Source organism: Anthonomus grandis, chromosome 12 (genome assembly GCF_022605725.1).
Source record: "Anthonomus grandis grandis chromosome 12, icAntGran1.3, whole genome shotgun sequence".
In the NCBI taxonomy this organism is placed as follows: Eukaryota; Metazoa; Arthropoda; class Insecta; order Coleoptera; family Curculionidae; genus Anthonomus; species Anthonomus grandis.
The window spans coordinates 23,853,751-23,874,168 of record NC_065557.1 but is presented as its reverse complement, the minus strand read 5'-3'; the positions used below and the strand labels follow the sequence as shown (position 1 = coordinate 23,874,168).

Below are 20,418 nucleotides of genomic sequence, written 5' to 3'. Positions count from 1 at the left end.
GTCTTTGAATTTACCTGGAGTTTTATAGGATAATCAATTTGGCTTTTCAGAGGGTATCAGTACAGCACATGCTATAAATAAAGTAACATCAGAAGTCACTAAAAACCTAAACAACGGTAAAAAATGCATAGCTGTTTTTATTGATCTTGCTAAGCCTTTGGTACTGTTCTTCATAATATCCTTAGATACGTTAGAGCATTATGGGGTTAGAGGTCTAGCAAAAAAGGTACTTCAAAGTTACTTTGCAGAGAGAGAACAATACGTCAAACTAAATAGTACCCTCAGCTATCCAAAGATAATAAACATAGGTGTGCCACAAGGTACAATACTAGGACCAATTCTATTTGTCATATACATAAACTCTTTGCTTAAACTAAAAATATCTGGCCAAATAGTCAGCTTTGCAGATTACATGACGTTAATATTTAGATGCAATATATGGGAAGAAGTAAAAAATACTTTGTGTGTGGGTTTTGGGCAGGTAAGTGATTGGTTATGTACCCAGAAACTCATAATTAACATGGAAAAAAAAGCTCTACTGAACAATCCTGATTCCACCAAGGATTTCCAATTCTGTTTGAGCTTTTTTCTGTTCTTTTTGATATATAGGTATAATTCAGCTCAGAAACATTAATTAGTTTAATTATGTCTTCATAAGAAATTAGATGTTTTAGGGTGTGAAAATTGTTTTCAATAAAAATATAGTATTCATTCTAATTTGCTTGATTGAAATTTTATAATTGATGTTTTTTTAATTTTATAACTGCAGTGGTTACTATTTATAAGAGGTTCATTGATTTTTAATATAGTGGGATAATGGTCACTATTGCCACAGTCTATTATTTTGTTCCATGTTATGCGTTGTGCCATTTCTAAATTTGTGATGAACCAAACAAAAGGAGCTTGGGTTATCATTAGGTGATTGTACTCTTGTAGTAGTTGTTCCATCATTCAGTATTAGTAGATCCAAAGTATCTAGTATTTTCAATAGTTGCTTTCCATTGGTATTTATATTCTTACTTCCCCATTCACTGTGGAGTGCATTTAGATCATCCATTAATACTATTGGTCGATCTAGTTGATTTATTGTACTTTCTAGCCAGTTTTTCAATTCTGAAGTTTGATGAGGTGCTTATGCTGTTAATATATTAAGGCCATTAATGTTGAGTATTTTACATTGTAATTTATGGTTTTGCTTATTATAGTTAATGATTGGTATTGAGAATATTATATTATTGTTGATGCCTATTGCTATCCCTCCGTAGCCATCTGACCATCTATCCTCTCTAATAATTAAATATTCTGGGAAATAGAAATGCTGATCTGTTTTTAGCCATGTCTCGTTTAAGAGAATGACATCCGGCTTGAACTCTCTTATTAAATTAATTAGATTGTACCTATTATTTAATGCACTATGAATATTCCACTGCAATATAATTAATTTGTCTGTGAATTTTATTTATTTTTTTTTCTATGTTATTCAGAGTCGTCCATGCTGTTCGACTCTGTTTGTAGTATTTTTTTAATGCAGTCTTAATAGGTTCAGGACATGTTTTACAATAATTTTCAACGTAGTTATATATTTGAGTATCATTTTTTATATTATTAACTGCACAATTAGGCTGATCTTGATTATACGAGTATAAGTTGATCTGATGCCATGCTTGAATAGTTTTTTTTAATCTACTGAAGCTGAAGGCTGATTATTGTCTATTTTATTTTGAGGTTTAATAAGTAAGAATGTTGATTTGGTATCTTTGTTTGGTCTAGAATTGGAAAAGTTTAAACATCTGTGAAATAATAAACTTCAATTTATTATAAACTACTTTATAATTTAAAAAAAACAGTAAACTTATTAACGTAAAAGTCTTAACAGCAAGAAAATAATTCTCTGACTAACTAATTATATATTTTGTAGTGGAATTCTTATTTTTAAAAAATTTTATCATAATTAAAAATACATGACGTACATGAGATACTTAGACAGGTATAAAGAATGAGCTTAAAACTACGATTACATATATTTATAATACATAAAAGCTGATCTAGCAAAACAGAGGCGACTCATAAATAAGTGTTATACTGGGCTGTTTTTGACTATATAACTCCTCCGTCCTTAAGAAGCAAACATAACGGAGTGGCTGGGTTGCTTTAGGTCTTGAAGTTCATTTCCAGAAGGGGTGGTTTCAATGGATGCCATCTTCTTATTGCTTCCCAGTTTTAATAAGAATATGAAATTTGTTGAATTGTCTGTGTAAACTTCATTTATTGGATTAAATTGGCTAGCAAGATCCTTTAATCGGTACACTTCATTAAAGTCGATAAAACTTATGTTGATTTTTGGTTGATGTTGTGGTAAAATGTTAGAATTTACTTTAAGTTCTGAAAGAATCAACCGTTTTCCATGTTTTATTCTTAAATCATTGGTAAATTTTCTTGATCCGATGGTAACTTCGCACTGATGTGGAATTGTTATTAAAGTTGGTGTATATATTAATAAATATTTTTCTGGGCCAGATTTTATAAAGATTTAGATTGCTTGTTCTGGAATGACCAGGATTTCATCTTGAGTAACTTGTTCTATTATAGGTTCTCTAAGATGCAGGCTAGTTTTTTAACAAGATGTTGTAGGTAAATTTTCCAATAATTATGTGGTGCAATCATCTTCCTTATAAAAAGTTTCTTGACAATAGTATGTTCCTTCAAGTTCAGGGCAGCTATCCTTTTCATATTGGAAATGGCTTTTGGTTTGTGCCACATAAGGGTATTTAGGAATAATAAGGCTATGGTTTTGAGGAGTAGGGTAAATATGATAGAAAGTATATTCTTCAGGTTTCAATAAAGATATTTGTATTGAAAATATTATCCTATTCTTTGAAAATAAAGCTTGATTTCCAATAAATTGATAATAAGAAGGAATATTTTTAAATTTTGGTATAGCACTATCATCGTAAATTGTTTTTAAATAATTTAAAGTTTCATTTAGATCAGATACTGAAATAATAGAATTATGAAGTGAATTTAATTTGGCAAATAATATAGCTTCTTCTAAGTTCAAGTAATATGATTAAATTTTGACAATCTAAATTAATTTGTGAAAGCAACCCTTCAAGCATTAGATATTCGTATGTATCACTTATTGAAGTATTAATAAATTCCCAAACAGATTCAATTCCTTTTTGAAGTTGTGTTTGATTAGATTCAATTATAGAAATACTTTTATTAAAATGAATTTTTTTTTAAATTATAATAATTAAATAATCTGTTCTAGAAAATAAACCTTCTGCTAGACCTTGATAAGATAATATAGAAAATCTTAGAGTTTAAAACGTTATATGGGTTAATTAGTTTTTCTACTTGTTTTTGTATTGTATGATATCTAAATCTACGTAATGTAAAAATATATGTTTGTTATATATTATCCTAACATTTCTAAATTTAATCGGTAATTAAGTATAGGATTTTTAATACTTGTGAGTTGGGCATCTTCACTGCTGATTATAGGAAGTAGAATGGCCAACATCAGAGTTGTCTCCATTGGGGTCATCATTTTCCTGTAAAGGAATATTTCCTTTAGTTTTAGGTCTCCTTGCAGATGCTTTATGGTATACTCCTTTTTTTGTTAATAATTTTAATGATGTTTGATCATTTAATTCTGTTTTTTCAAATTTGGGTAATGCTTTACTTTTTTAATATAAGTCGGTGTATTGAATTCATATTCAGGGGGTTATTCACGTTTTTCATTTCTTTTGTCTATAATATTTTTTTAATTTCTTGATTTGATTCAGACAGATTGACTTTAGCATAGATCTTTTTGCAATTTTCTTTATGATTTTGTATATAGTCTGAGATTATTACATGATCCTTAAGATCAAAAGAGTTAGTGTTATTTATATGTCCTTTAATTATTTCAAATGGAGTGAATTTTGTAACATTATAAATGGAATTATTATATCCTAATAAAGCTCGTTTTATTAATTGTTCTGGAGTAAATTTGTTTGTGTCTTTAAGGCAACGATAATGTTCTATCAATGTTGAATAAAAAGTTCCACTGGAGAATTAGAGTTACTGTTCTTTGCTGTTGTATAATGGAATTCAATTTTGTAAAATGAACAGAAATCTTCGAGGTCTTTATTTTTAAATTCAGTGCCTTTATCACATGTTATTTTTAAAGGTATTCCATGATATGAAACAAAACTTAATAAATTATTTATTATTGTTGTTTTTGTAATACTAATCAAAGGATAAGCTTGTGCATATCGAGAAAAAGCATCAATTATAGTAAGAAAGCTTTGATTATCAATTTTAAAAGTATCTATATGAATTTGTTCAAATGGTTTTGATGTGGTTGGCGTTAAATTAAATTTTATTATAGGAGGATTTCTATCGTATTTATTTTTCTGACATACTTCACATGTATTAACGATTTTTTTATATCAGATAACATATTGGGTCAAAAGAATCTATGACAAAGGGCTTTTTTTCATTTCAGTTATGCCTCTATGGCAAGTTTTAGTGGTATGATATAATGTGAGTTTCATCTTTTGTTCATCCACTGTTTCAATATCTTGTAGCATTGTTAAACATTATACAAATTTATATGCTGTATTGACAAAATAATTTTGTAAAGTTACTGTGAAGAGTTTACTAAATTCCTCATCTCTAAACAATAAAACATAAAAATTTTTTCTTTTATAATATTTATAAATTCTTTTAAGATAATTAATTAATATATTCTTTTAAGAATTTTATAATGTTCTCTACTGGGTTTAATTTTGGGAATGTTACACAAAATCTAGTATTTTGGAAAACTTGTTCCAAGCGGCATATTAAATTATTTGTATCTCCTACTGTAATAATTATTTGTCTTTTATATGTATTAATTGCTGTTGCAATTGTCGCAGTAATCGGTAGATTAAAAATTGCGTAAAAATTAAATTTCTAATGAAGTATGAACTGTTTGAAGATCATCTGATTCCTGTATTTCTTGTTCAATATTTCTTTTTGGAATAATTATATCAGATATTATGTTTATTTTTGGTTTTTGTTCATCAAAAAGTTCATTTATAGTTTTTTGATCTAAATCAGGCAGTTCTTCTGGATGTTGAAGAAAAACTCTTCCAGTTTAAGATGCCACCGTACTAGGCGACTATTTGGTTCTTTTATGGAAAATATCCATTGAAGAGGCTTATAATCAATTATTACTGTAAATTTATTACCAAACAAATAGGGTCTAAAGTATTTACATTCCCAAACTACTGCAAGCAATTCTTTTTCAATTGTTGAATAGTTGATTTCTGCTGAGTTTAAAGTTCGTGATGCATAACATACAGGATGTCCTTCTTATGACAAAATAGCTCCAATAGCAAAATTTGAGGCATCAGTTATGAGTTCAAATGGTTTTTCAAAATTTGGGTAAGCTAGGGCTGGTTCACATGTCAAAATATTTTTACAAGTTTGAAAACAATTTAAAAATTCTTTAGTATGAATAACTCGTTCATTTTTCTTTAAGCAATTTGTCATTGGCTTAGTTAATTTATCAAAATCCTTAATGAGTTTTCTATAATAACCTAAAATTCCTAAAAATGATTTTATTTGTTTTTGAGTTTTAGGAATTGGAAATTTTTTGTAGTATTATTGGAGAGCTCCAAGGACTGGATGACGGACGTATAATTCCTTTTTCTAGCATTTCGGCAATTTGCTTCTGTACTTCCGGTTTATGAATGTGTGAAGATGTAAATGTTAATTTATCTCTTGGTTTATAGAAAATATTCGAAAAGTCTGGACATAGGTTTAAAATTTGTTCCCGTTCTTCTGAGTTCATATGATCAGTTTGAATAAAATCTTTTATGTTGTATTTTTTATTTTCTTTAATGATTTTAGAGTTTACGTTATCAATTACATTGTCTTAGGAGAACATTTCATAATAATTATTAATAAATGGTTCCACTGAACAACTAAAGGGTTCCGTAAACAACACGTTTATTGTCTTATCTGCTGGGTTTTCAATTTCAACTAAGGCAAAACCATTATTAGAAACAGATAATATGTATGGAATAAAAAGTCCATTTATTTTTCTAGATTTGATTAAAATTTCACCTTTAGAAATACTGACTTGTATTTTCTTTATAAGTTTTTCATGTGGGTTGACTAATAAGGAAAAACTGACGTCTTCTATTTGGCGATAATAAAATGGAATATTCATAGAATGGTTTATTAAAACTTGATTAATAAGGTCAATATTTAAATTTAATTTTAGTAAATCTGAAAGTCCAGTAATACCGTCATAAAAATCGTGAAAATCAAATAAAGTAAAATCTATTTCATTATGAATACCATATTTTTTAAAAATTGGTATTGTAGCTTGGAATTGAGTTTCTTGGCTACCTAGGGCTGTTTTAACAGTATTTTTACTGTTATATATACAATGAGAAAAAAAAGTTTCAGCAACTGATGGTTTTAAAATTGATTTATTACTACCTGTATCAGTAAGAAGTTTTATATTAAAATAGTTAATTTTAACATATGGAAAAGAATTGTTTGATGAAATATTTATTATAATTAGCTTGATTGGTCTTGAGAGGCTTCTTTTATAAAAATTTTTTCTGGTTTAGAATTATTCATATTTATGTTTTGAAAATCTTCATTATCCTGATTAATGACATGATCATTATCAGTGTAATAATCATAATTATTATAACATTCTTCTGCTTGAAAGTTTTGGTAAATTATCATTTTCGTCATAATCTTGATTATAACTTCTTCTACAATATAGTGAGATTTTTATTGATTTCGATATTGTGTGAAATGATTTTTAAATTCATTTGGATTTCTAGAATTATACCTTGAACTTTGGATTGTTGGGTTTCTAGATGTTGTCGACATAGGTATTGGTTTTGGTAATTGATGAATTGGAATTTGATTGGGTCTAAACACATTTTTTGGTTTACCAAAAACTTGTTCATTAGTAGGTAATCTTTGAGGTGGCAGACTTTTAGGTCTAATATCAATAGGTTGACAAGGCCATTGCGGATTTACTGAGAATTGTTTATTTTGGAAATTTTAATTAAAATTATTATTGTTTGGATAATGATTCTGATTACTATAAAAGGGTTAATTATTATTATAATATGGTCGATCAATAATGAAATTTTTATTTTTATTAAATTGATTATTAGTATTTATAATATTTCTATTACCATATAATCTTTCAAAATGTTCGAATTCGATTACGTACGCCATTGCATCTTCTAAAGAGTCTGGTTTCTTTAAATGCATATTAATTCTAAGGGTTCCGGTACAACCAGCAATAAAAGTATTTAATGATGTTTTATCATGAAGTTAAATTTGATAGGTCCTTTCTGATATTGTAAAATCGTTATTAATTCTTTGAGCAACACTGCTTCTTAGAAGTTGTAAACGGTTACCAAAATTAATTAAATTTTCAATCTACCAATTAATTTTTCTTGAAAAGATTCAAAGATGTGTTTCATTAATTCATCGTCATTTAAAGGACGATAACTATTAATAACTCTATCGCATCTGGAAATAAATTTGTTTAGGGTATTAACATCACCATCATATGGTTTAATGTTATCTAATTTTAATTTTAATTAATCCCAGTTTACTTTGGGTTTTTCTAAGGCTATTTGGGTTGTCATTTTACAATTTTTAAATGAATTAATTAAATTTGATATATCGTTATCTGAGTCAGTATCTGACATAAATCTTAAAAACGTAATTGTGATCAATTCACTTGATTTAACTTAAAATTAATGCGACCAATAATAAGAACTTAATAAATTATCCTTATTAAAACCTTAAACAGAGGCCCCTGTTCCTTTTTGCCCTGAAATAAGGGCAAAAAGGAAGTGGCACTTACCTTTCTCGATTCTTCTATTACTGTGCCCATACACCACGTCTAGACCACACGGTTGTTCTATTTGGACTGTGTCTGAAGGGGTTGAGACTCCACGTTGAAGGGTTTCTTGTCCACGATGGAAAGCACTTATCAACGGACACAATCTTACCGACTGCGCCAATTATATATTTTATGGTGGAATTCTTATTTTTAAATTTTTTTATTATAATTAAAAATACAGAGTGACATGATGTACTTAGACTACAGGTATGAAGAATGAGCTTAAAACTACGATTACATATTTTTATATATATTATATAAAAGCTGATCTAGCAAAATAAAGGCGACTGATGAATAAGTGTATATACTGGGTATATACACTTATTTCTTAGGTATGTATACATAATTATCATTTTCTGTCCTTCTATTAGGGGTTATATAAGTTTTCGGAAACATTCTTTGTGCATTAGTATGTTAGATTTTCATAAACCATTAGTTTTTTAATACTTTTTTGTCTCTCAAATTCTGGACATTTTTTTGAAATACTAATATGTTCTGAACTTTTACAGAAATAGCATTTTTTTGATATATATTTGAGATAAACCATTTTCATCCTAAACCGTTAATAAACCGTATAATAAACAAGAATAATCTTAAGTGACGGGAGGTCTGTATGGAGTTACGACCCTTGGTTAATCATATAAAGAAATTTCCCTAGGCATTTTAGTGCCGTTAAAAAGTATTATAATGGAAATTATGGGAAAATATATAAATTTCTTACTTTTAGGCTCTTTTTCATCGTAATATTTATTGCGAACACGTCTAATAAGCCTTAAATTCAATCAATAAGTTTACTGTTCAATTTAATTCTCATTGTTAAAGATTCTACATCAATATCTGAATCTATGTATTGGACAATGCCCTTACATGAAATATAATTATATGGTACGTTGAAACCTTTCTTAATAAGTATCTGATCATTAAAAAATTTATTAGCTTTTTATAGTCTGAAAATTCAATTGGTAACCTATTACTACTACATTTACTTTTTGTTTTATATAGATTTTTATTTAGTTTGAGATCAAATATTTCTTTAGCAATTTTTATATCTGAAAATTTGCCTAAATTTTTTAATCAGATTGTACTATAACTATATATTATGGTAAATTATCATTCTCTTTATAGTCTCTGAAACCTGCGTTTTTCTAGATTTTTTAGTGTCGTAAATTCTTAAGTAACATTATTAGACATTCCTGAAATTTAACTGTCCATAAACGTAACAGACTTCACCAATTCCTATCACCTTATTAATAAAGGGGCGTAGTCGGCCGCCATACTAGACTTTCAGCTTCCACAGATTTTTCAGCTTTCACAGAACATTTCCCAAAATTTCCCAGATAGCGCAGATAACATGTTATTTTAAAATCGTTAGTTTCGTAAAAGATCATCACTGGCGGCTGCAGGGAGAGGGAAGGGGATGGCGGGTGACCAGACGGAAGCCGAATTCTGGTAATTATTTTACTATTTGCCTATTTTGCTATTTTTATTTTGTAGAGAACCATGCCGTTTTAAAGGGTATAAATAGACAGACTATCAGCTGTGAAAACGTCATTTATTTATTCTAATTTGGAGTTTATTTTGCCAAATCTTTATTATTAGATCTATATTAAAAAAAAAGATATTTGATATTTAAAAAAAAACTTTGTTACTTTGTAGAAATTTGTTTTATAAAACACCCATGTATATCCAGACATTTTCGATATTATTTTGATTAGGGTACTTTAATTATGTTTATGTTAGTTTCTAAGTGACTGGTGACTGCGGCCTCACTACAAAAGTGATAAATCTGTCTTTATTAGTCTGGATTCTATTTTAAAAGTGCTGAAGTATTCGACATTCGAACTGATATGTAATATGATCTGATATTAAAATAATATGGAAAGAGTGAAACGTAGCTAGGAATAAATAGGTCATTCATAAAAAGGCTATTTATTATTGAGTTTGGAAGCACGGACCGACAGTTTTAGATAAATCTAATAGAATAATTAAATAAAATAAATAAAAATTTTAGATAAATCTAATTATTTTTTTTAATGACTAACATTAAAGAAGATTGGCGAAGTTCCTTATGAAGCACTTATTTGCAAGAAGAAAATATCTATCATAGGATCACACATCAGTATTTTTGGCGTCTGCTATATTATTTATAATAATATATATTAAATAAAATACTATACACAAATGCATGTTTCTATTGGCAAAAAAATCTTTATGGGTAAAAAACTTACATACTTAATAACTGTTTATATACATACATATATATTTATTAGTACCTATACTATATTAATTATTTTCCTCTAAATCTAAAATAAAATTTATTGCTTCCTCATCATAGCATTCTTTGGAACCAATTTTTGCTAATACATCAGGAGGTAAGGTGGAGTTCATACAACATTTATTTTGTCTGAATAGTGCATATCTTATAGAAAAAATTGCATTTATCATGGTTGTACTCAATTTGTTTCGCAACTTATTTTTCACCAGATTTAGGCAGCTAAAAATTCTGTCTACATCTGCATTTGAAAATGGAAGAACTAATATGCTTAAAGCAAAATCGCAAATATTTTTAAAAGGATTTACAACACTAGCGTCTCGATTCTTACTCACCTCAAACCAAAAATTATTTGTATTGTTAGTGGCTTCCCATTTAATGAAATTAATATTCAAATACTGATACTGAATTTTTTCTATTTCATTTGGTGGATATTTCATATTTTCTAGTAGGTTTGTAAGTGGTTCCTTTTGCTGCCTTAAGATATTTTGAACTGATATAAGTGAAATTTTTTCCAAATGCTTAATGTTATCAGGCAAACGTTATTTCAGTTGTTTAAATAAGTCTATAAGGAAACAGCAACATCTTTGGCTAATTGCTGTTTCATCTGCTTCAGCAAGTTTATGGTTTGCATGTAATTCCTCTATTTTTTGCTCAAATTGATAACCCAGGTAAGGTTTTGGATTTAAGAAATCATCGATATTATGCGTAAAGATTTCTTCAATAGTCGTATTGGGTATTAAAATGAGATTTACAATATAAGATAACAAAAAGTTTAAGTCTTTTAATATTAAAGTTGGATCTGCATTGTTGGACTCAAATGATTTATTGACCCTTTGGACTTTACCCAAAATGGGTCTTAGGAACAGAAGGTACACTAAATTTGTTTCATCTTTGTACATAAGGTATAAAAGCTCTGCTGTATAGCACTTTTTATTTAAACGACTTATTTCGAAGTGGGTTTTTAGTTCTAAATATTGCTCCAAAATTCGCGATGTAGCCACTTCAATTGCTAGCCATCTTGTAGAACATGATCGAACTATCTTTTTAGGATCTGCGTGATCATTGATGGTACTATATAAATGCCCTTATTGATACTGACGTGCAGCCGATTTGCTAAACCAGTTGTATGTTTCAGCAATCATAAATTCTAAATTTCTAGGTAAAGTTTCTTTTGTTGTACAGAATGGCAAACGCAACGAATTATTACTAAATTAGGCACATAATTTTTTAAATGTGTGTACACGCTGTTATTAATTCCGACCATAACGCTAGCATTATCAGTGCCAATACCAACCAAGTTGTTTATTGGAAGATTATACTGCCTTAATGTTTGCCTAATTGTTTCGGCAATACTTTCAGCGTTGCATTGTTCCAATTCTACTAGGGCTAAGAATGTAGAAATCCGTTTAGATAATTTTTCGTCATAATATACAGGGTGTCCATTTATAAACTGACACATTTTACCTGCTTATAAGTCGAGAACGAAAAATGACAACAATGTGCGGTTTTCACAGAACCTCATCAATATTTTTAAAGTTTTTTTTTGACAGTATTGCCAAGTTTCAAAATTGACCTGAAATAGGAGGAAAAAATTGAAGATTTTCAAAGGCCGATTTCTCAAAAATTTTAAATGTAACACCCTGTACTTTTTAATTTCACATGTAAGCCTGTTAAATCCCCTTTCCGAAAATGTATAAATTGTCTTAAATTCGTTATTTTTTTTTTATAATTAAGTTTAAACCCTACAAAATTCAAACTTTCCAAAAAATAGAAAATCGCGCCCTTGAAAAAAGATATTTAGTGTGCAAAACACTACTAGATCTTTTTAGAAATGAGCCGGATACCAATTTAATAATGTCTGATGAGGCAACATTTCAGTGGTCGAGTAAATAAGCATAAGGCCCAATAACATTAAGTTGTCCTAAAGTAATTTTATGGGTGATTTTCAAATCCGAAGCACTAGTGGCATTTATTGCTTGTTCTATAATGTCTTTTTTAATCACTTTGTTGTTGATTAAAAAACCATAGTCCACAAAATTGTTCCTGATGAGTTTTATGAGGTGAGGGACATCAGCCAATAAAAAAACTTTTTCATTGTTGATGGGATTTTGGAAATATGGCTTTGACGCAGATATGTCCAATTCGCTATGAAGTCCTCGGTTAGCACCGCCTAAATCACAAACCATAGCTACAACATGGAAACCTACAAAGTAACTCATCATATTGGTATTTTTTTTTAGTTTTATCCCAATAGTTAGCACAACACTTACAGAGTAAAAATCATATAACTTTGGTACACCTACGTCACAGAGAAAATCTAGTGTCACGTACCACCTCTTATTAAGTGACCCTAACTCGATACGAAATAGCTTCGCGTCACTGCTATTTTGTATGTAGTTACTAATTCCCATCAAGTAAGGCTCACCTAAAAAGAGGTGGCACTAGATTTTTTTTTTGTTTGTTGTGACGTAGGTGTACCAAAGCTACCTATATGATTTTTACTCTACTTGATTCTTCCACAAATTTAATGATTGCTATTAGAAGAGTAGATGTCATTTTACAGTCAAAGTTGTAGAATATAGGCGGCTTCCGCGGCTTGAATATCCCTTTGATTAGAACAACTTGTAATAATAAAAATTATTATAAAGCCAACAGTAAAGTTAATTATTTTTACCTGTACATAATTATAGGGCTTCATTACACAATCATTTGCCTGATCATATTGGTATTCCCTTTTAACTTTTATCTCAGAATTCACTATAAACACCAATAAACACGAAAACTCTATCCAAATAACACAGGCAAACGACCATTTCACGTCTTGAGTGACGTCAACCGTCATATTAAGGACCGCCCCCTCATGCGCAACATCCTATCTTATGTTGGTTATATCGTGGGCTAAAGCAGAAAGAACCAAATAATAAAACGAAACGGCGATTATGACAAAATAAGTTCATCGGGGATTCCCCGACTTTAATTCCGGAGAGTCGACGGGGGGTTGGCCAAAGACACCAGTATGAAGGTTGAATGTGGCGGGGCGGAATAGTCTGCCACCCAAGATGGCCGATTGATTCTGATTGTCTAATTATTAACGTATATCAAATATGACGATAGTGACGTTAATGACATTTTAACTGTCGTATTTCATATTTGACGATTGTCTTTTTTAAATTTTCTTTGGGTGGAAAACAAGCCAAGCCTCATGATTATCTCAGAATTTAAAGTTTTTAACTAAATTTATAGCTTTTTGTAGTTTTTTCGAGTCCTGGGTTGATAAATTATTTTACAAACGTGCCAACATCGAATCATCGTGCAACTACATAGAGCAGGAGACAGTTACATTTCAATTATGACATAAAATATTTTATACCTAAGTGTTTTCTAATAATGTTTAGGTGTATCTTGTTGTATTCTTGTATTATCATTTTCCAGGATATAATTATAGATTTAATCCGATTTTGGAGATATCTATGTCACTGTTCTCAATTTAACTTTTTTTTACAATTCAGTTTTAATTCTTGAACCTTCATTGGGAAAATATCAAGTATTTTTTTTTCCTTGTCTTCATCTAGATTAAGATATTATACAAATATCCTTTATTCACTAGTTTGTATGTTAGGAATTACCCAGACAGTCAAAGAAATCATAGATTTTTTTAATTTCTATTGAATCCATCCTTACAAAAATCTTGTCTGTCATGTAAGTCTGACTAAAAATGTCACCAATTATTGAGTTTGCTCCAAACACCTATTTGTTCAATTTAAAGAAAATGATGACATCCAGATTAACATATATCCTTCTCAAAAACTGATTTCTCTAATCGACTTAATCCACCTTAAGTTATATACATTTATGGATAACCATGGTCATTTAGTCAATTTAGAGAAAAAGTTTTGGTTGGTTTATAAATATTTAAAGGATGAAATCAAAAGTGAACTTCAAAACTACAACAATAATCTTTAAGTGTTGGTCATTCTAGAAAACAGAAAAAGTTTCGACAATCTAAAATGTTCTCAAAAATGCAAAAATCTTGAATATTTTCATTTAATACTCATGATACACAATCAGAATAATTTTGTTTTTTAACTTTTTAGCTAATGATACTAAGATTTTAGTATGTAATATCCTATTTTTTAAAATACCTAAATTACCTGAGACATTTTGATAGTAAATAATGCTTTTTACAGTCCTATTTTATTTACTGACCCATAATTTAAATCATGTGATTAGCTTAAAGTAAAATTATAGACTAATATAAAATCCTTTAAAGTATTATTTAGACCCTTAATTGTAATAATAACTAAATGTGATAATCAATAGTTATTAATAATAAAAACTTCTGTATTTTATTTTAGAAGAATATTTTATACACAATACACTGTCTTAATCTGTTTTCTTATGTTTCATGTTCCATACTTACTGGAGACAACCCCACTGACTTGTGACATGTTTACCCGATTGTGAGTAACCAAAAATCAAAAGTCATATTTTGTTTTTATTTGCTTATACTAAAAAAATTATATGGAAAAAAACATGCATATTAACTTGTATATATGTATTTGTGTTATATCTAGTCATTATTAATTAACTTATTTACAATGAGAAGCCAGAATTATTTCAAGAGATAGGTTCAGTTTGTGTCTTTATAAGAGTTTATGTTTTCCATAATATGTGGATATATATTATTTTGTTAAAGTCCAGTTCAGAGATCTATTAGAATCTTTGATGTGTCGTAGATGCCGCACTAACTAGTCCGTGCGCCTATGTCATATTTATTGTTGCATGATATATATGTTTAAATGGCAAAATTTTATATTGTCTATCTATGAAATCATTTTAAATATACGTACAACCCCATGTTTTATACTATTTTTTATTTTTCTTTCGAAAATGTCAATTTTTAGAAAGAAAATAATATCACAAGAAAATAATATCAAAAAATTGACCGCGGACTAAAATCCAAGCATCTTACAAAATATTTTAAACACTTCCAGCACTCACAGACTTGTCACCTCTTTTTAGCCGGTCTATTAAACAAAGATAAAACACCTGCGTTCTGACAATTCCTACTTTAGGCTGTGCAAGTGATTGTGTATCTCTCTCTATCCCACTGAATTTAAGAATTACGGGGCCGTACCCAAACAAATGTTTGGACCGTTTTTGTATTATTTTCGTCGTGTTTTTAAAGAGATCTTTACGGATGGGTCTATCGCCTTTAAAATACTTGTTGGATGGGTCTATCACCTTTAATAGTTGGGAGGGGGGCCATGCGAGGTTATTATTTGATGTGTCTTGCCGGTTATGCTTTTTACACGTTTATGAAAGTAAAGAATTTAGAATTTTGCCTGTATTCGTCTAAATTTTTTGCAGTTTTTACTGTGAGGAACAGTGTTTTTTTATTTGTGTTTGTGGATTTGTTTTGGTATTATACCTAAAGACCTTGAAATGTTTCGACCCTGGAAAAATAAGCAGGAAAATTTGGCAAATGAAGAGGAAAGTGTTTGTGCGGGCTTATGGAGACCGTCGGTGTACAAGAAAGACAATAACATTTGTGATAAAAACAATAAGAGTGATCTGGGCAGTGATTTAGACTTACATAGTTCTGATAGTTCATTTTTTAATATTGAGGAAGCAAAAAGAAGCCAGGGAAGTAGAAGCTACAGAGGAAATCAAGCAGTTTTAAAAGAACAAATTTACCTAAATATCTATAACAATCTAAGGAATGATACTCAGTTCACAAATGATTGTAGTGCTTTGCAAAAAATAGCGTTTTTAACAGGGGTTCCCTATAGTACAATATGCCTGTAAAAAAAAGGATTAAAGACAGAATAAAAAGGAAAGATGCAGGACAATCAAAGGGACTTGACATGGATATTGCCAAATTGCTAAGGAAAGGTGCGTATTCTAAATACAAAAACAATGAGGTTCTGACCATAGAGACACCTTATCGGCAAGGGACAAACATTTCTCAGTCTCAACCTTGCGGAGATACCTAATAACGCTTGGATTTAAGCTTAAGATGGTTAACAAAAGAGCTGCTGTAATGGAATTGTCAGGTGGTGTATAGAATATTTGAGGAAAATTAAAAAAATTTGGGAGGAAGAAAGATCCATATATTATTTAGCCGAAACATGATATGATACATTTATGATTGATGTATGATTTCCATTCTCTGGGAAAAAAGTCTCTTTTTTGCCATAGTAAGAAAACCATAGTTTTATTAATAAAACAAGTTTAAAATTTTGTTTTTCACAGCTTACTGCCCCTGTTTGTCCTTCAGTGACACAATAAAGACTGCTTCTTCCACCATTCTCTGGGAAAAACCCTTTTTTGCTATGGTAAGAAACACACTGTTTTTAATAAGAAAACAAATCTAAAATTTTGTTTTTTACAGCTTACTACTCCTGTTGTCCTTCAGCAACACAATGAAGACTGCTTCTTCCTTCATTCTCTGGAAAAAAGTACCTTTTTTGCCATAGTAAGAAAATCCTATTTTTATTAATTAAACAAGTTTAAAGTTTTGTTTTTTTCAGCTTACTGCCCCTGTTTGTCCTTCAGCGACACAATAAAGTATATATAATGTAATGCTTTAGAATCCATATGCTGATGTGCGAGATGAAGTTGGAATCCATGGCGGCAACAGAGAAACTGTTTCCTTCCTTAATGGAAGAAACTGCTAAAGAACAATGGCAAAACAACAGAATTTACAAAATTTGTATTAACTTTTTGGGCCAGATTCAAAAGAGTGGTTAAATTTATAAAAGTATTTAGTATCCTCACTGTAGTTTTAGGATCCAGTATACTTAAAATGTAGTGTTTTGTATAAGATTTTTAGTTTTTAGTATAAGCATTTATTTTTGTTAATTTTTATCTAATCTCTCCTAATATGCATAATAACTAAATACGAGGCAAACAAATTAATAAATACGTTCAGGATGTAAAGTGTGTTTTTTTTTTATAAGTAAAACTTGTGTCTTTTAAAGGCATAAAGTATAGACAGCCAGATGATTTTTAATGTAAAAGTTTATTTTAAAAAATATACTTCCAATTTTCTGACTACATAATTACTTTTTATCAAAAGAAGTTGGTACTAAATATAGAGATGGGGGGTTTTCATGAGTATATTATTATAATAATATATCATAATATGTATTAATTAAAAAAAACTATAATAAAGGACGTTGAATATGGCAGCCACAATCCCCATTAATAATCACCACCATGTAAAAATAAATCTCAATTCCCAAAAAAAGGAAATATATAAAATTTGAAGACAAACCAAAACATTTTACACTTTTGTGTCAAAAAGTAACTATCTAATGCCTTAATCCACAGAATAAATGGGCCTAAGTATTTTGTCACCTACTCTCTCATTAAACTCAAAAATGCTTTATTGTCAATATAAACATAGAAGTTGTAGACAAAGCCAATAGACTGTACATTAAAGGAATAAAAACGAGAAACTAATTTAAAATAAAATAAAATTATATAAAGCTTTGAAAAATACTTAAATGCTAACCATTAAAAATTCATCATAGTTTAGGTGCTACATAGTTTAGTACGCTTTACTAGCAAGAAATATTTTCTTCCTTGTACGTAGGCTTTTTTCAGTCTTAAGTTGTCTTATTTCTAGTGGAAGTTTATTAAACAGCTTTCTACCTCCATATATGATAGAGCTACGGACAAGTTCAAAATGAATAATGGGTAGCCTCAACAAATAGTTTTGTCGCGTATTATAGTGGCTTCCTAAGTGGAGTTCCTGTTTATATTTTCTAAAAACTAAGCAAACTGTTTCCAAAATAAAAATACAACACAGGGTTAAAATATTATGACTTACAAAAAGCGGGCGACATGAATCACGAGGCTTGGCCCCACATAGATATCTAATGGCCCCTTTCTGGAGTACAAACACTGAACTAAAGAGTGAATTTGAACATGAACCCCAAAAGCAAATTCCATATCGAAGGTGGCGTAGCAGCCTGATGAGACTTTTCTACATACATTCACAAAATGGTCTTCAAATTTAAGGAACTTGTCTATGGAAAGACCCAAAAACTTACTGAACGGTGGCATGTTGATGGCTTCATTATTTAAACATATATCATTTGTATTACATTTAAGGATATTTGTTTTGGAAACATTAAATGTCAAAAAAATTGCATCACACCAGTCTTTTATTTTTAACAAATCTGCACGTATATTGGCCTCCATTTGAGAAACATCAGAGTCGTGCCAGAGGATGGTGGTATCATCGGCACACCAGTTACCTGCAGTTGTGGCAGATCGTTCACATAAATGAGAAAAATTAAAAGACCAAGTACTGATCCTTGCGGAACACCCACATTTATATTAAGTTCCTTAGACATACCACCATTAAATTTGACAGCCTGGACACGATTTGATAAGTAGGAACGAAACCACTCAAGGGCAGTTCCCCTGAAACCATAAAGCTCCAGATTCATCAGCAGCACTCTGTGACTCATGCAGTCAAATGCCTTGGACAAGTCACAGAATACCGCTGCTGCAACTTCACCAACATTCAGTCGGTTGTACAGGTGCTCTAGAAAGCTAAAGATAGCATCATTTGTGCTCACAGACTCACGAAAGCCAAACTGCTGAAGACTCAATAGGCCAAATCTATTTGAAAATGAAACCATCCTCACCTTAACGAGCCGTTCCACTATCTTGGCTAAAGTAGGCAATAACGCTATAGGTCTAAAGTTAGAACGACAGTCGCGATCGCCACCCTTGTAAAGAGGAACAATCATTGCTCTTTTTAAGCACTCTGGGAAAACTCCAGACATAAATGAAAAGTTAATTGACTCGGCCAAGACTTGCAAAGCAACAAGAGGTAAAACAGAACATATTTTAAGAGAAAGCCCAACCTGATGAACTCTTATTCTTAATATTAACCATTAACTGTTTAAGCTCTTCTACACTTGTGGGGGCAAAAAAGAAAGATTCGGCTACTACCACATTGCTGAGATAGCTCCTAGGATCTATTTTTTGTGAGAGATTGGCTGCAAGGTTACTAGCAATATCACAGTAGAAGGAATTGAGGACATTGGAATCTAAGGTACTTGGAATAACCAAGACATTATTTTTACCCCTAAGCTCATTTAAAATCTTCCAAGACTCTTTTGCTCTGTTGGAGGAATTATTGATCCTCCTTTGAAAGTAGGTCTACTTAGCCATTCTGATTGAGTTTCTGTAAATCTTGCGGTATCTGTTATAATAATTTAAAAATGTTGCATTGTTCATAGCGTATTTCCTAATGTAAAAAAGGAAGCGCATATTTTTCCCAGATACTCGTAAACCCTTAGTATATCAAGGTTTTCTATTTCGTTTCTTAATATTGACAACAGGAAAAGCAGTGTTAAAATTGTTTGATACTATTTGATGAAAGCTATGCAGTGGGTTAACAGTAGTCAATACATTATTCCAACTTGACATATTGCAAAGCAAAGAGACTTGACTTGTTATAAGGGACTGATGGCGCTAAAAACTAAACTTATGAAATTAAAATTGTTGGTTAAACTCATTTAACGTACTTAAATCTTATATTTAAATTAAATATTATCTTGCTATCAACTATCCTGAATTTCTAACTTAATAAAACTAAACACAAAAATCCCGAATAATAAAGTTTTAAATACAAATAAATTTTAAGGCCGGACCTGTGCAACTTTTCACGCTTGAGTGGCTGTGACTAAGGTCAGGCGTTTAACAAAATAGTACGTGGGCACATGCAGTCACATTTTACGAATCAAATGTATAAATTCTTAAAAAAATGATTAAAACATTTATTTATTTAATGAAATGATTAAATATCGCTTAGAATAATACTTTATGACTCTTTGACATAAAATTTTGCGGTTTAAAGATGCATGTCATGTGACAATACAAGCAACACCGGCACACGGACTATTTGCGGTACATCAAAGATTCTAATAGATCTCTGAACTGAACTATACAATTGTATAGATGGTTAAAAAATATATATGTTTAATTTTTTATTTAGGTATGGTTGTTACATGTTTCTTATAATATTTTGTACACTTATGAAAACAAAAAAAAGCAGGTAATTTTTTCTGACTCTAGAAATTAGGATTTTTAGTTAAAATATGCTTTATACCTGTAAAAATTCAATTTTTTACATAAAAGGTCTTATTAATACCATACTTACAGCTTGGAGTATTTAATTTATATTGTAACTTTTTTA

At 29.9% G+C, this 20,418-nt stretch overlaps 1 long non-coding RNA gene across 1 annotated transcript; it reads left to right on the top strand.

The window, feature by feature from the left end:
- Positions 1-15,080: 15,080 nt before the first annotated feature.
- LOC126743091 (uncharacterized) lies at positions 15,081-17,098 on the top strand. The gene is made up of 4 exons (XR_007662777.1): positions 15,081-16,396; positions 16,452-16,534; positions 16,591-16,674; positions 16,730-17,098. It is a non-coding gene; the product is annotated as an uncharacterized LOC126743091 (long non-coding RNA).
- The last annotated feature ends 3,320 nt before the right edge of the window (positions 17,099-20,418 follow it).